Source organism: Callithrix jacchus, chromosome 2 (assembly GCF_049354715.1).
Source record: "Callithrix jacchus isolate 240 chromosome 2, calJac240_pri, whole genome shotgun sequence".
Classification (NCBI taxonomy): Eukaryota; Metazoa; Chordata; class Mammalia; order Primates; family Cebidae; genus Callithrix; species Callithrix jacchus.
The window spans coordinates 190780632-190796872 of record NC_133503.1 but is presented as its reverse complement, the minus strand read 5'-3'; the positions used below and the strand labels follow the sequence as shown (position 1 = coordinate 190796872).

At 42.5% G+C, this 16241-nt stretch overlaps 1 protein-coding gene and 1 long non-coding RNA gene across 8 annotated transcripts in view; one reads left to right on the top strand and one right to left on the bottom strand.

Moving 5' to 3' along the window:
* The window catches only part of TRIO (trio Rho guanine nucleotide exchange factor), a 376037-nt gene that overhangs the window by 303565 nt on the left and 56231 nt on the right, over nt 1-16241 (top strand). The gene's annotated exons all lie outside the window — the stretch shown is intronic.
* On the bottom strand, nt 1838-7524 carry LOC118151593 (uncharacterized). Its single transcript, XR_004739988.3, has 3 exons — nt 7292-7524; nt 6325-6382; nt 1838-4168 (listed from the first exon to the last, which is right to left on the bottom strand). It is a non-coding gene; the product is annotated as an uncharacterized LOC118151593 (long non-coding RNA).

Below are 16241 nucleotides of genomic sequence, written 5' to 3'. Positions count from 1 at the left end.
CACATCTTCTCTTTTGCTAAGTGCCGGTGGTGTTTGGCTCTGACCCACCCCCTTCACTCCATTTTCATGTCTCTCTTCTTTCTATTGAAACTCAAGTCTGTCTGCACTAAACCTGTCTCACTGTTTCATTCCTTTTCTAGGTCCTGTTCATTGCAATTCAGGCTTCGGTCATTTCCTGACCACCTTTTCTTACTTGCTAAAGTTCTTACACTGTAGGTAGACTCATTCAGCAGATCAAACAAGGTTAAAGACTCACAGCTTTAACCTCATTCTCCCTTTTCTCAAGCCTCTCAGCTTCTAGTTTCCTTTCTGGCCACATCACATTGTCGCTTCTATAATTTGTTCCCAGTTAACCAAGTCACCCACCTGTTTTCACCTCCTTTTTCTTCCTACTCTCATGGCCACGGTTTTGAACCTGAGTTTCTTCCCACCGTCTGTTGAATTTGCTAACCCCTGTGTTGTCTTCTCCTAAACCGAGTCTGTTCAGACTCTCAGACCAAGATCCCTGGCCATGCCACCATGGTAGAAATAGACCTTGGCGTCAAAACTTACTTCCAGGGAGATTTTGCCAGTGGTTTGGACTTCCCCCTTTTCCTTTTGCCTCACCTCCTCTCCCATCCAGTGATTTACTCACCTCCATGTTTCTTCTGGTTCCATGTTTCTATTGGCTCAGGTTGTCACCCTTCAAGTTAGTCATGTGGTGCCTTTAATTGAGATAATTTCTCTTTACTTACTGTATAAAATGCCCTGTCCCATTTCACACACTCCGCAATCTCGCACCTACATGACTGGAAGGAGGGAGGGGACCTAGAAGGCATCTTCCTTCCTCACTCCCTCATCTCCAGAATGCTACGCCTCTCTGACAGATGTGAACTTGAGAGAGAGAGAGAGAGAGAGAGAGAGAGACTGATTGATTGATTCATAGACAGAGTCTTTCTGTTGCCCAGGCTAGAGTGCAATGGCGTGATCTCGGCTCACTGCAACCTCTGTTTCCTGGGTTCAAGAGATTCTCCTGCCTGAGCCTCCTGAGCAGCTAAGATCACAAGCATGTGCCACCACACCAGCTAATTTTTGTATTTTTAGTAGAGATGGGGTTTAGTAGAGATGTTGGCCAGGCTGGTCTCAAACTTCTGACCTCAGGTGATTCACCCACCTCAGCCTCCTAAGGTGTTGGGATTACAGGTGTGAGCTACCGCGCCCACCCCTAACTTGAGATTTGAAGTGATCAGTCCCTAGGGAAATTTCCCATACATTTTTGGCCAAAATTATTTTACTCATTTTTAAGCTTAATCCTCTTTTCTTTCATAGAGAACTTATATTACACATAAAGTAATTAAATTCCCTGACAGCTCTTTTATAATTTTTAAATTAATGGCCCTTGTTGGCAGTCTGTACTTTTGGAAAGGGACAAAGCAAACTTTTTTAATAACGGTTGTAGTAACTGGAAACCTTAGAATGTCAGTTAACTTGATTTCGCTTAGGTCATAATTTTTTAGTGCTTTTTGCTAACAAAAGAGGAGGTTATTTATTTGGCAATAAAGTTTTCTTCTCTTAAATAAAAAGGGCTCTGTGCAGAACTCTGCCTCTCGCTAGGTCCTGGCATAAATACACCATGTGGGCCTATCATGGGACCATTTAAAGGGAAAAACAACCTTACGCTTTGCTTTTGGTGTTTTAAGAATACGAAGCCTAATGTGGGCCCGTAAATGCCAGAGTCCCCTCGCAGCAGTTGTGAGAGGGCCATTGCAGTACCTGAGACAGTTTTCTCTGGGCGCCCTGGATATATCGTCTTGATTTTTATAGTTGTTAATTGCTCAGAAAGAAACTAGAAGTCTGTGCTGTTTTCACATTCTTTTTCCTTTGAGAATTTTAAATATTTTGCAGCAAATTGAGGGGACGGGGAGAAAACCAAAATTTAACTTTTTTTTCAAAGTTATATAAAACAACACAAATAAAATTGTACTGTCAAGTTAGGTAAAGCAGACATGAGAAGAATTATTAATATAAAGAAGTCAAAATAGTACTTTTTTTTTGAGGTTCCACAAACAACTCTTCCTCAAAGAAATTATAAACAGCTCAGCGCGATATTACAGGTTGAGATACATGCAGAATGTTCCAGGTGACTCTGTCAGAGCAAGGCAAGGGCGTCCAGGTCTAGTTTGGAGGACACTGAGGCACAGGGGAGCGCACACTTCCATAGAAGCTGGAAGTCAGGCTCTGTGGTTCCCACGCAGAGGGCATGGCCCTCTGAAGCCATTGTGTGGTGTGGGGCAAGGAAGAGAACATATGGAAACTTTCAAAGAGAGAGTAAGAATGTTTGTCAGCTAAGGAAAAGATCCAGTTTCCAAGGAAGACAAAACGAACTCCTAAGATGCGTGTTTCTTGAAACTCCTTTACAGTTCACATGCAAGAATTTACATTTTCAGTTCTGTGGCTGCTTCCTGTGAGGAAGAATGAAGATATGTTTTTAATAAGCGAGGAGTGGCATTACAGCACAGTGATGTAACCAGTTGGCTATTAGACCGAATTACATTTCTATTTCTTTATCAAGTCACATCAGGAGGTGCTGTTTGTTGTGTGCGTCCCAGGGCCGACCTCCCTCCAGATGTACACAAAGCCCAAGTCAGGGAAGCCATTCAGAACGGCCTTCATGGGCAGGGCATCTGTCACTTCACATTTCACTGAGAAAGGAAATTGCAGCTCTGGCTAGTGCCGGCGAGGAGAGACATCTGGTTTCCAGGGTGCCTGAAGAATTTCCTTGAGCTCCAATTAGAGTCAGTGTGGTAGAATGAAATCCACTGCGTCTGGGTATTCCCACTTGTGAAACCCAACTGCAGCGCGCGCTCAGACGCCAGCGAGGGAGAGGCGTGCGCTGGGCCGTGGACTGGCGCCGGCCGAGCTGCACACTGCCAGTCTGTGTGCATGTCCCTGTCGCGTCCCAGTCTGTGCGTGTCTCTTTAGCTGGTCTCTGCTTTTGCTGCCAAGCAGTGGCTCTAGCTGTCGTGAAGGGAGAGGTAGGGCAGGGGTTCCTATAGCCTCCAGTCGGCTCCCATCACCATGCCCAACGGATTGAAGCCAGTGGACACGCTGGACTCGCTGTCCTCTGTCAGCTCAGCCTACTGCAGCGGCGGGCAGCCGGGCACCTGCAAGTACTGGATCCTCGACCTAGGTACACAAGCTCTCTGCAGATGCTCGGGCTTGCGCTGCTTTCTCTCTGCCTGCTTTTTTTCCAGTGGCTGCTCAGTGATTGACGTGTGCTTGAAAGCAGAAATGTTACATGCTTGGAACCTGAAATGCGTTCCGTGCTGACCACCTTGGGATGGGGCTGTGTGGAGAGGGTTTGTGAGGGACCGCTAGGAATGTGAGGAGCAACTGGGAACAGAGCGCTGCACATCCATTGTGTGTTGTAAGACCTTTTTCATGTCTGGGGACTGCTTTTGATCATCCCTTTTTCTTGAAATGGCATGTAAACAGTCTAAAGTAATCTATGCTACAAATTACATTATGATTTTAGTTGGCTTTATGTCTGTTTTGGTTTAATTTTGTTTGGCGTTTTTCAGACTATTTGAGAAAACGACAGTGTCCTAATGTTGGTATTTAGACTCTGGTTCTACAACCATATGATAGGATAATACAAAGTTGGCTGGGGAGAGGGATGCTTCCAACATCGCCATTGTATTCAAGGGAGTGTCTATGCCAGATTCTGCTTTATGCACAGAACTGGTGAAAAGATGCAAAGATGTGATTCCTGCAAAGGCTATGTGAGAAGTCAGTAAGCTTCACTTTGAGGAAAAGACAACAGGATAAAAAGAGCCAAGGTGAGGGGGAGTTAGGTCTGCAGATGCCCGTGGAATGCTGCCCTGCTCCAGCGGCCAGCTTTGTAATGGTAACCTTTTAACAGCTATCTGTCCAGACCATGCAGCCAAAAAAAAAGGAGTCTGTCACAGGTTGGTACCTGCATGCCAGCAGGAATGCTCTCTACCAGATTCTGGTCGTGGCCTGGTTCACTTTCCGTGTTTGCCTTCACTTTCTTCCCAGCCGTTATCTGCATATGTGCTTCACAAGTGGGCAGCGAGATGCAGAGAGCCAAGGAGATCTGCTGAGACTTACAGGGCGCGTCCAGTTTATTCAGAGCTCAGTGGAGAAGGGTCTCTCGAGGTGGAGGGACCTGCCAAAGAAAGGGAGTGGGGTGTCAGATCAAAAGGGGGGCACAGAAAATATGTATTCAGCATTTGAAGGGGAAGTGGTGCCGCTTAACTCTATTTGTTCATGGAATACTGGGAGGTAAGTGTTAGCTGTGGATGTTGCATGGATTGTTCTGAACCTCATTTTCAACAGTACTACTTGTATTTTTGTTTACAAAACGTTTAAAAAGTCTTTGACCCTAGGTTCTTTTTGTTACATTTATGTTCATTAAATTGTTTTACCACTCAGAGATAGTGACCTCTCTGTCTCCACGTGTGCAAGCTGTATAGGTCCCTCAGGGACGCTATGCAGTAGGAATTCCTGCCCTGGGTGTATTAAAGTAACAGAGTCTAAATATCAGTGATGCGTCTGCTTTCCTAAATGAATGTAGTAATTTCTGTGCAGTGAAAAGAACAACTGGTAACATCAAAAGTCTGAGTTGATGTCTCAGCCCCTAGCTAGCTCTGAATCTTGAGTAAATTACCTTCTCTCTCTGAACTTTTTCTTTGTCTGCAAAGTGGGAGTAACATCAGACCATGCCCCTTGGGGTATCATAAACATCCCCAAAGTTTAAAACAAAATATTTTAATGAGCAATTTTTCTAAGGAGTATTTGATCTTAAGAAGACATAGCATTCTTTCTGTAGAGGGAATTTTTGAATCCTAGCAGTATTTTAATTCCTTCAAAATTCTTCTCAAGGGACGTTACTAAATTTGCTTTATAATTGTGCCATTATATATTTTTTGTTTCTTTCTATATATTTTTGTTGGTAATTCTCAAACTATTAGGAACCTCCAGGTGATGTTCTTCAAGCTGTCACCTCAGAATTTTTAAGCTAGCAAAAATTTGGAAGAAAAATTGATGACCTGTGGAATTTCTTGAACAAAAAATGATCACTTCACAATAAAGAATAAATAAGATAAAGTGAAATTTGTGCATACCCATGTGTGCCTGTGTGCATATGTGTGTCTGTGTGCACATGTAGAAAATGCCTGCCCATCCTTTTCTAATCCTTATAGTAATTTCAGGACAGTTTCCTGAGAACAGTTATATCACAGTGATGTTTTAATATATTGTGATTTTACCTTTTAAATCGACTATGGGGAAATATGTATGCATCACATTTGAAAAGGAAGAATGATTCTGGGTAATATCTAAGAAATAAATCCCAAGGTAACTTTACAGTGCCCATCAAATCACACAGTGTGAATGTGGAGCCCCTCTTACACCTGCAGGCAGCCTGGGGCTTCATGTGTCAGAGTACTTTGGGAATAGGCAGTTTTTCTACGTCCTGACGTTTAGTGTGGCATCAGCCTATCCAAATGTGAACCAGTCTTGCTTAGAGTAATGTGCACAGAAGCCTGTTTTATTTGCTAACATTGCCATAGTCAATAACTTACACAGACATGAGCCAGGAGAGTTTTACTGCTAAGTAGTTGTTAAGAAAATAATTCAAGAGAAGGTAAGGTCAAGAAGAACTGTAAATGATCTTTTATGATGTTTCCAATGGGAGAGCCCAGTTCTAGGGATAGGAGAGGGGAACTATTGGGCTGGTTCTCATTCTGAAATCAGTATGCCCTTTTATAGGACAGATGGAATCTATTCCAGTGCTATACATATTCCCCTGACTCAAGCTCAGGAAAAACATAATCTAGTGACCCTCCTTAACACTGAACAGACTCATATACAAAGAGAACTGTGTGCTTTATAAGTCTTGAATTCTCTTGAAGTCTTTTTTTTGATTAGGAATATGGATTCTCACCACTGCAATTTTTGCTTTTAAAAATTAAAGGAAAACATTCCAAAGACTAAATATAGGATAAAGAAATGTCTTTGCTGAAGAAATACATAATATGAACCTACACTAAAAGTATCCAAGTAGGTTAACAGTACTGCCTCACTCACATTAAAGCTGTCAGTGCATGGAATATTCAGTTTCACGGGAAAAAACCACGGAAGTACTTGTCACAGTGTTGGATTGTTTCAACTGCGAAGACTGATTGTTTCACACAAGTTGCTGTGCAAACTGAAATCGTTTTCCCCTTTAAGTATCTTCAAGTGAGTGGCTTAAGACAGGATGTGCATTATAGGATAGTGGGAATAGTGTGTTACTGTGGAAGCCAGTTTGTCCCTCCTCACCTCTACCTGTATGATCTTATACATTCTTGATAATCTTGCGGAGCTGCAGTTTCCTCATCTGTTTAAAAAAAGAGAGAGAGAATGTTTGTTGTTATGGTTATTATGCTCCCCAAAATCTACATTAAAGGCTCTTTTTATTTCAGTTTTAGCAAACTGCATTTTTAAAATGATTCTGTTCCCTTGTTTCCATGTTAAAAAAAAAAAAGTGTTACACATTGAATTTGTATATATTTTTAGCCAAGAAGCAAAGAAACTTGAAGTTATTCAGTATTATAGCCCTTTTTTTAGAGTGAATATAAAATCTTGGAATATTAGAATGTTTTTGAAGTTAACATTAAAATTAAACTGAAACCTCCCCCAGAAGTGCCCAAAAAACCCAAAGGTCCCAGGTTAGGAGGCTTCAGGCAAACTGGCTTTTCCTAGTTTTGGGATTTTTTTCTTATTTCTAGACCAGGCACCCTCGTTGTTTAACTGTAATCTCTCTCTGGTTTGTGTTCTTTCTAAGTATATCTCTTCAGCTAGATTTCAGGAGAACACAAATTTATAGCTTTTCATTCTGAAGAATTTCCTCCAGGTGCTCAAAGTTGGCCTCAGGGGCACATGAGCAAGTCCATAAACAGAGTGAGTCAGCCTGTGAGCTGGGTAACAAGCCATGGAATTCCTCCATGGGGGCTTCCTCACATTTCCTCTTCCTGTCTCCAAGGAGTAGCAGTGGGGGTTGGGCAGCCATACAGATGCTCCTAATAATTTTTTGCGATTCTGATATAAAACCATACGAATGTGAACAAACCACATGCCCGCTCACCCTCCTCCCCACCCCTCCAAATATCTAGTTTCTCTGAAACTATTATGTGCTAACTGGAAAACTCCAGGCAACCACTGATCACGTTGGACACATCTTCTAGTCTGTATATATGTAAAATGAGGCTTCTTTCGTTGCTACTTTTAATATTTGACTATTAGTCACCATCTCAGTCATATCCATTGTCCATTTTCTCAGATGCACAGTTGAGAAACGTTTCTGTTGTTAAATGGACCTATACCCATCAGCATGAGAAGGCTAGAGTTACTCTTGTAAGGATACAGCCTTTGACAAACTTCTGAGACAAAATATAGCCCTAAGGCAACTTCCCCTTCCTCTTATCTCCTAAAGCTGATGGATTATGGTAAGAAGTGGCCCAAGGGCACAGAAGCAAGCATGAAGCTGAATAAGGAACTCTTCAATAATAAACGGGGTGTGCTTATTATGACGTAGGAACTGAACATGGAATGTTTTTCTCTTTGTCTCTCTTCAGCTAAAAAGAAAGACAGCACAGTGCCCACCGCAGGCACTCTCAGCACTGGCCCCACGCAGGGGCGGTCTGCTTATTTCCCACTGCCGCCTCCGGTCCGTGGCCATGCTTTTCATCACACCACGGGCACCAATTCAGCCAAGGACAAGATCCGTGCTGTTAATTGGTGTTCTTAGCAGAGGCGTTCCTTTCATTCCCTTTGTCTCCATCTCCCAGCCGGCTTTGTTTCTGCCTGGAATAACTCCAGCCCTCCCTCCCTCCCTCGCTCCCTTCCTCTCTCCCCATGTGGTTACTCCGGGGCCTGACAGGCAGGGAAGGGTTCTTCACAGGAAGACTTATGACAGGAAGGTGCAGGAGATTCTTAGAAAGCCGCCTTCTCCCGAGGCACTGGGAGCATGGGAGAGACAGAGCATTTGACCCCCGTGTGGGATACGTGGAGAACTCCAAAAGCAGTTGCTCCAGCCCTCTTTTCTTTTTGTCTTTGGCCTTTATTGTGGGTGGTTTTAGTATGTGGCATCCTAAATTAGTGGGAGTCAGCCCTCAAGAAATGACAAAATGGTGATTTGAAAAATAAAATGCAGTGCCATTCAGTGCATGTGGGTGGGCGGGGGGAAGGGAGGGAAACAAGATGTCATAAAATCAAATTAGTTCAGGTCTTGGCGCTGCATCTCCTAATGCTTTGTGTGCTTAGGAGTAGATGGCACTTTCCAGGTGCATGCGCATGGGCGTTTTCCTTCCTCCAGTCTGTACTACATGTCTTCATCCCACTTCCAAGCGCTTATTAGCTTTAGTTGAGCAGCATTTTGCTTTTGATGGGGCAAAAGCAAATATAATTGTAAAAGGAATTCCTAATTGTGGCTTTTGTTTTTCTGTTTATGAATTAAACAATGGGGACTCTAGAATATAATGTACTAGATATTTGCTTTGTGGTTTATTGGGGCAAATAATCTTCTGGTTCCTCATTCTACGTTGCTGTAGCTCTTTCTAAGCTAATATTCCATCCCTTAAAGCTCTGAAACTTTAGCTAACCTTCGCTGGAGAAGAATTAAAGAGCGATAGCCAGACGTGGTGGATCACTTGAAGTCAGGAGTTCAAGACTAGCCTGACTAACATGGTGAAAACCTGTCTCTACTAAAAATACAAAAATATTAGCCAGTTGTGGTGGTGGGTGCCTGTAATCTCAGCTACTTGGGAGGCTGAGGCAGGAGAATCACTTGAACCCAGGAAGCAGAGGTCACAGTGAGCCAAGATCAAGCCACTGCACTCCAGCCTGAGTGACACAGTGAGATTCCATCTCAAAAATACATAAATGAATAGCTATAGTGTTTGGCAGGCTCATTGCAGAATACTCCAGAGACACATTTTTTCTCCTTAACACTGTATTAAAACTAGTATGTTGTAATGTGGCTCTGTGAAAACATGTATAAGTTAACATGGTTTATAGTACATTTTCTTTTTTTTTATTGCATTTTAGGTTTTGGGGTACATGTGCAGAGCATGCAGTACAGTTGCATAGGTACACACATGGCAGTGTGTTCTGTTTGCTTTCACCCCTTCACCCACATTTGGCGTTTCTCCCCAGGCTATCCCTCCCCACCTCCCCCTCCCACTGGCCCTCCCCTTTTCCCCCCAATAGACCCCAGTGTTTAGTACTCCCCTCTCTGTGTCCATGTGTTCTCATTTTTTCATCACCCGCCTATGAGTGAGAATATGCGGTGTTTCATTTTCTGTTCTTGTGTCAGTTTGCTGAGAATGATGTTCTCCAGATTCATCCATGTCCCTACAAACGACACGAACTCATCATTTCTGATTGCTGCATAATATTCCATGGTGTATATGTGCCACATTTTCCCAATCCAGTCTATCATCAATGGGCATTTGGGTTGATTCCAGGTCTTTGCTATTGTAAACAGTGCTGCAATAAACTATAGTACATTTTCTTGAATGTACGTAAAAGATTTTTCCATGCTAGCATTCTGAATCTGGTATAAATTTTGTTAAATAATAATAAATGTATACATGAAGAGAAATCGTTCACCTCCTGAAATAAATCTATTATATAGTTTAAACCACTAATAGCACATTTTTAAAACCATTTTGCCTGGGAGAGTCTTGTGTGCCACCTGCTTCATTTAAAGACATGTTTCAACTTTTTAAAAAATCTGCATATACCCCACCTCTAACATCTTTGGTATCCTCTTTAACAAAGCAGCCAAAGTGATTTCATTTTTTCCAACAAATAATGGGAAGACATTAACCAAAAGTATAAACATTTATTATGAAGAATACACTTCCGTATGCCTTCTTCACATAAGATTAGATCTTTCATTTCTAACATTGTATGTTTAATGTTAAGAACTATCATGCCCATGGGTTCAGTGTGTATGCTTCTTTGCTGGGTTAGTGCCTCTGGAAGGCAGGCTCAGATGGATAGAGGGGTGTCGGAGCACTGTGGGACTGTTTATTTCCCCCAAAATTAACTCTTGTTTCCTTATATGATGGTTATCTATTCAGGACAGTAATAAGTACTGTTTTGCCTTTAGGAATAACTTCCCATATAGAGAAATTAAGAATCAAGAACCCATTATAACAGGGAGAACTTCATTATCCCTCAGTCAGCAGTATGTAAAATAGTAGTCTCATCACATGGTGAATTTGTTTTTTTTGTTTGTTTGTTTTGTTTTAATATCTTTCTTTGTATAAGTAATACTAATCTTAGGTAATTCTGTGAAAAGAACAGCCATTTGACTTTTGGGGAACACAGGATCTCAGCATCTGAAAAAGCCAACAGGTAGATGAGCATTCAGAAGTTCTTGCTTTCTGAGCATTTGAACAGACCAGAGCCCAGAGCTGTTGCTCCCGGCCTGCTGGCAGGGCCTGGGTAGATATGGGGCCACATGCTGCACCCCTGCCCTCAGAGCCTCCATTAGAGCGGGGGTCATCTCGCAGCTGGTCAGGCCTGGTCATGGCCTTCTGCCTGCTGTTCTGTCATGCAGGAATGGGCAGGGAAGTGCATTTCCCCTAACTTCTGCTGTCAGGCTGAAGAGATGTCCCTGGAACAGTGCAACTTTGGGGCTCAATGTGGACAGTGGGGCTGCTCCCTGGCTGGAGAATTTTCTGCATGAGGACTGATGTGACATCACCTTTCTACCTTCCACTACCCCCAGCCTATGCTAAAGAGCCGTGTGGATTGCAAGTTAAGAGTAGGGGGTGGAAAGCTGCTGCTGGGCATGAATGTCTCCAGCTGGCAGGATGTGTGTGTGTCTTTCTGGATTCATTTATAAGGAATTTTTTATAAGTGTCTCTCACCCAGCAAGGCTATCTGTTTTTGTCCTTGTGTAAAAGTCAGGAATGAGTCCAAATCCCCTCCCAGTAATCACTGGTAAGATGGTTCCTTGGAAATTTTTTTCTTTTTGTTATAGCTTAGACTTTTGGTTACAGAAAAAGCGTACTGCTCGTCTTCCAAAAAAATATATTTTGGGTGCTGGCTCATTTAAAAAGCAATGAAAATGGCCCTGTCATTTCAAGAGAGCAATATGGCCTAGGCACTCTCCTCGAGTAAAGTCAGCATTTGTCCAGAATAGAGAAAGATCTCATTAAAAAGTAAGCCTTGGCCTACAGAGTTAGGTTAAAAAAGACTTTTTTACAACCTAGTGATTTTTTTTTTTTATGACATCGTGGTTTTTAACAATGTGTGGCCGTCTGCCAGAAGAGCCATCAACCCAGGTCTGCCTGGTTCGTCCCATCCCACCTCTGGAAGGAAATGAGAGATGAGGCAGGCAGAACAGACTGCTTCCACAGCCGGTGGGATGAGGACGCCCTCTCACTCGGCCCCCTCTCTGCTGGGAGGCAGTGTGGTGGGAAGCAGAGAAAGTGCCAGGCAGGCAGCTTCCATTGGCATTGGCATGTTCTATTTGGTGAGATCGACACAGCTAGCCACTCTGGATGGTGCTGAGGCCGTTTTCTTTCAAGATGGGACTCCCTGAGACTAGCCCAGCAATGACAACTTGATTCTTAGGTTGGCCTCCTGTTGCTCGGCCACTCTCTCTAGCGTTTGGTCACAAGGCAGAAGAGCTATAGGCTCATCTTTTCCTGAAAACCAACAACTGTCTACCAGCTGCAGACCACGTGTTTCTAGAACATTCCTGAGTCTCAGGCCAGCAGGTCCTGTTCCGTTCAGGACGTGTATAACTCAAGTCTCCAGCCTTGGTTTAATTACTTACGTTGATCTGTGCTGGCCCATTTTTGCTGTTACCCAGTATCAGTCATTAGACTCTTTCTTCATTTATTTCATTTCCGAGGTGCGTTACACTTCCACTTTGGCAATATGTGAGATCCTGTGCATCTGATTAACCAAGCAAAGCATCTTACCATCTGTTTTCATTTATATTTAATTTCTTCACGTTTCTTTATTGGAAATTTCAGTGGTGAAAATAAAAAGAAAGGCCTTTAAACTGAAATGGTTTCCTGACCAGAAATGCTGATAGATTAGCATTCCCCTTCCAAGAATAAGCTTGAGAGGGAAATTGATGCTCAAAGTCTTGCATTTGTCTACATAGCCACTTTTTCCAATGCTTATGTAATGTTTTAAGTGTTTTCACAAACGACACTGAGAATAAGAGTGAAAAGAGCAACTGTGTATGTGCGACTTCGTTTGCATGTTCTGTTTGGTGAGATCGACGCCACCGGCCTGGTATCTCTAGGACTCCTCACTCTGAGGGGTGATGAGGCCATTCTCTTTCCGTGACTCATGAAGACTACCCCAAAATGAGGAGATGCCTGTGTGTCCTCATTTTCAGAATTCACAAGAGCAGTTGTTTTTCCCTGGGTTGGTTTTAATTGATGCCAGTGATTCATTGTGTTTCGGCATTCAGGGTCACCTGGAGGTGTCTTTGGGTGAAAGCTCCCCACTGAATTTGTGGGAGGGGGCTGCGCAGAGTGGGTGGAAGTGTTGGTCATTTATGTGCATTTTCTCAGGCAGCAAAAACCATGTGTTCTTCATTATGGCATGAGCCGTGGCAGTGCTGTGTTGGGCCTCTGGTTGAATCTTGGGATTATTTGAGAAAAAAAAAAAAGCTGAGGAATTTAACTTACCCCTTCACGTTTTCTGTGTTCAATTCATATTTGAAAGAAAAAACAAAATTCATATTTTTTGCATTTAGTACCCACTGTGCAATATGTAAAATTTGCTTTTAATAGTCTCTTGCCACATTTTCAGTCATTACCATTCCCCAAACTGACTCTCAGTGCCTCTCTAGCTGTTGTAAAGATTTCCCATGCTGACATGACAGCATAACAAACAGTTGCAGCCCAGAGTAAAGCCCTGGAACCCAGGTATGTGCAGAGAAGCAGAGAACCCCCTGGGGACCCAGTGTCCATTCGAAATCTGGTGTTTCAACCCCTGATGAATCCTCCTTTTGCTGAGGAACAAATTAAGACTCACTAGTACTCACAGATGATACACAAAACATATTTAAGAGCAAGGTAACTAGAATGAACAAACAGAAGTCAGGCAAGAAACCTTTTCAGATGCCTATAAGCAACATAAAGATTTAAGTCTGGAGATATGTTATAAAAATCCTTGTATATTCTGAACCACCAAAAGTGTAACCGTATCACTAGGCAGGCCAGTTGCTTAAGATTTCCCAAGTAATACCCCAGGTTTGTCTCATCATCATCATTTTAAATTAATGTGCATTGCCCAGGAGATGATTATAATCACTATGTAAGAAGAAGAGACAATGCAGTCCCTGGAAGTTGCATCCAGCAGAATAATTTACAGATTAACTCAATTTTTATGTGATTATGTGATCTGCAAAAGCATTTCTAGTGCACTGTGGTCTTTTCTTTATTCTACAAAAAAAAAAAAAGCCCCTTGATTCCCAAAGCATGGAATTAAAACCCAGATTGAGAATGTAGAGATGACAATCATTTACTCAGAAATTTTGCTCTAGAACATTTGAACCAACACAGTCAACAGTCATAAACTAAGAACTTGATTGTTCTAAGTAATTTATAGATCTGATTTTCACATTTGCATTACAGCCTCCCTTGTATGGCGGAAGAGCTTCCTGAATAAAAATGTGATTTACAGCATGAAGTTCTTGACAAGACAGAGTTTTGAGGAATTGCTGTAGGCCGGTTATACCTGATTACACCCTGACCGCCCTCTTTTCAAATAGTCTGATGGAGTTATTTTCAGACATCGGAAGCAGTTGCTGCAAAGTGTCCTTGAATTAACTTTCCCAGGCACATAGCAATAACTGCAAAGTGAACATTTTTTACGTCCTTACAACTAAAATTTTAAACTAGCCCTTTGTTTCAAGAACATTCTGAGTTGTGCTTTATCCTGGTTTTTATCAAGGCATCATTTCATTGTTCATTTGACTGTCAGATATTTTTGAACATGTACAGTGAACAGAAAGATGGGATATCTGTCTTTAGCTAAAATCCTTCGGGAGACAGCATGGAGAATTTGAAATGCAAGACAGATGTTCACTGGAACGCTCCCGCTGTTGAGCAGGGCATCCATGTGGTAGCCGCATCTCACCAGAAATGCCCAGGTTGTCAGCAGTGGCCCTAGGTGTGCATGTTTGGCTGACGTTATGTGGCATGAGGGCTGCCAGTCACAGCACAGGCGTGGTGACCTTGTGGGGCTTGTGACCCTTGCTCGTCCAGGGAGTCTCTGCCTTCATAGCCCCAGCTCTTCTTCCCCCTCTGGGCCTTGCATGCTTTTCCTAAGACCAGTCATCTCACTGCTCCACTTCATCCTGCTTTCTTCCTCAGCCTTGTGCAGCTTTTTTTCTACACATCGATGTGAGTATTGCCTTATACTGTGTTAGGCTCTAAGTTTACAAAGATCTTTTTCATACCTTTTCCTCCCAGCAGCCTGATAAGGTAGAGGAATCACTGTCATTTTACACATCAGGAAACTGAAGCAAAAAGAAGGTCACTGACTCATAAGAACCCACACCCAGCAGATGGCAGGGGTGTTATTGGAACTCTGGCCCCATGGCCTGGACTGTCCACTCATCTGTAAAGACCTCACCAAGCAAATTACTATTGAACACCTGTGTGTACCAGGCAGACTTTGAACTCCAGATAGGCAGCACACACAAAGCAGCAAAAGCCACCTCTCCTGGTGCGTACATACTGGTGAGACAGAAATGGAAGAAATGCAGAGATTTGGGTGAAACCTTTTCAAATTCAGAGGCTGGGAGATTCTAGTTCAGTTTTAGCTCACTCTACTCAGCGTGCATTTGTTACTCTAGAACACTCTGAAGTCTTTAAGACTTTTCACTACTGTGAAAATAAAGGGAGGGTTAAAGTGAAACTTGATCCTCCCTGGTCTGAGACCAGCAGGATACGGTTGTCTCCCCGCACCCCAACCTTTTTAAAAACAATTTTTTAAAAAGGCTTTTATTAATCACAGATGTCCCAAGTTTACAGACTGGGCCTAGAAAGCAGCCTCTCTTCTCCCAGCAGTCCCTGCGTTTTGTGTGTTCACATGCTGAAATTCTTCCTGCATGGGGCTAAATGTCAGCACTTCTGCTTTCCCTTCTTTCTTTACCTTTTTTTCTTTTTTTATTTAAAAAGAAATCTAGCATGGACTTTTTATGAACTCTTATTTCAGCAAGGAAGCCATCTACTGAGGATTTTTCCCTCAAAATAAGAAGGATGAACTTTAATTCTCTCTTGGGGCTTCAAGCAGATCATAGATGGCTTTCTCATGTGCTCAGCTGAACATCTTTTTAAGTGACTGTGTTGGGCCGATAGTATCTTTTTGTGCTCAGGTTTACTTTGTCCTCTTAATAAGGGATAAGTTGTTTTTAAAAATAGAAATAGAATGGAGTAATTCATCTAGATTGCTTAAGTCATCCTTCATATGTCTAAAAGTGGTTTTTAGTACATCCTAGACACCTTGTTAGGCCTACAGTTATAAGTCTAATTGTGATGAAACCTAATCCTCGTTTTCTGGGTACTCATAGTTAATGTAAACACAATGTAGTGAGTTCTGTGCTATCATGGAGTCCTTTATGCCTCAGTCATTCCTACATTTGTAAACAGCACTTATCAGTTTATAAAGTTTGTTTGTTCCCATTATTTCTTTTAATCCTATTACAAGCCTGTGAGATGGGGAAAATCACATGCCAAAATGTTTGCTGTGTAGTGGGAGCACCAGGCTCACTTGGGCCCTTTGACAAGTCCAGCACTTCTTCTGACATCCCTCATGGATCGTCCATCTGGGCCTTGGATCCTGGATTGCCCCAACCAGAAAAGCGGGAAGCACATTCCCAAACCAGGCCTAGTGAACTGAAGGCATTCTTGCTGATGAGGAAGTTAGTGATGGGGTGAAAAAGAAGGACTGAGAGTTAGCTGACTTTTTTTCTTCTAAGATGGTAAGAGTTGAGGGAAAGGCAAGAGATAAGGAACTATTTCTTTGTCTAATAGATGGGTCTTTTTTTTTTTTTTTTTTTTTTCAGGCTATACCACTCACTCAAGACATCACCATTCATAGTAGTTGACTTGTCAGTCAGTATGCATAGACTAAGAAATAATAGCTTGCAGCCAGTTCATTGGCTTGCCTGTTTGTCATTTATTCAGTGTATATGCAGTAAGCTCCAG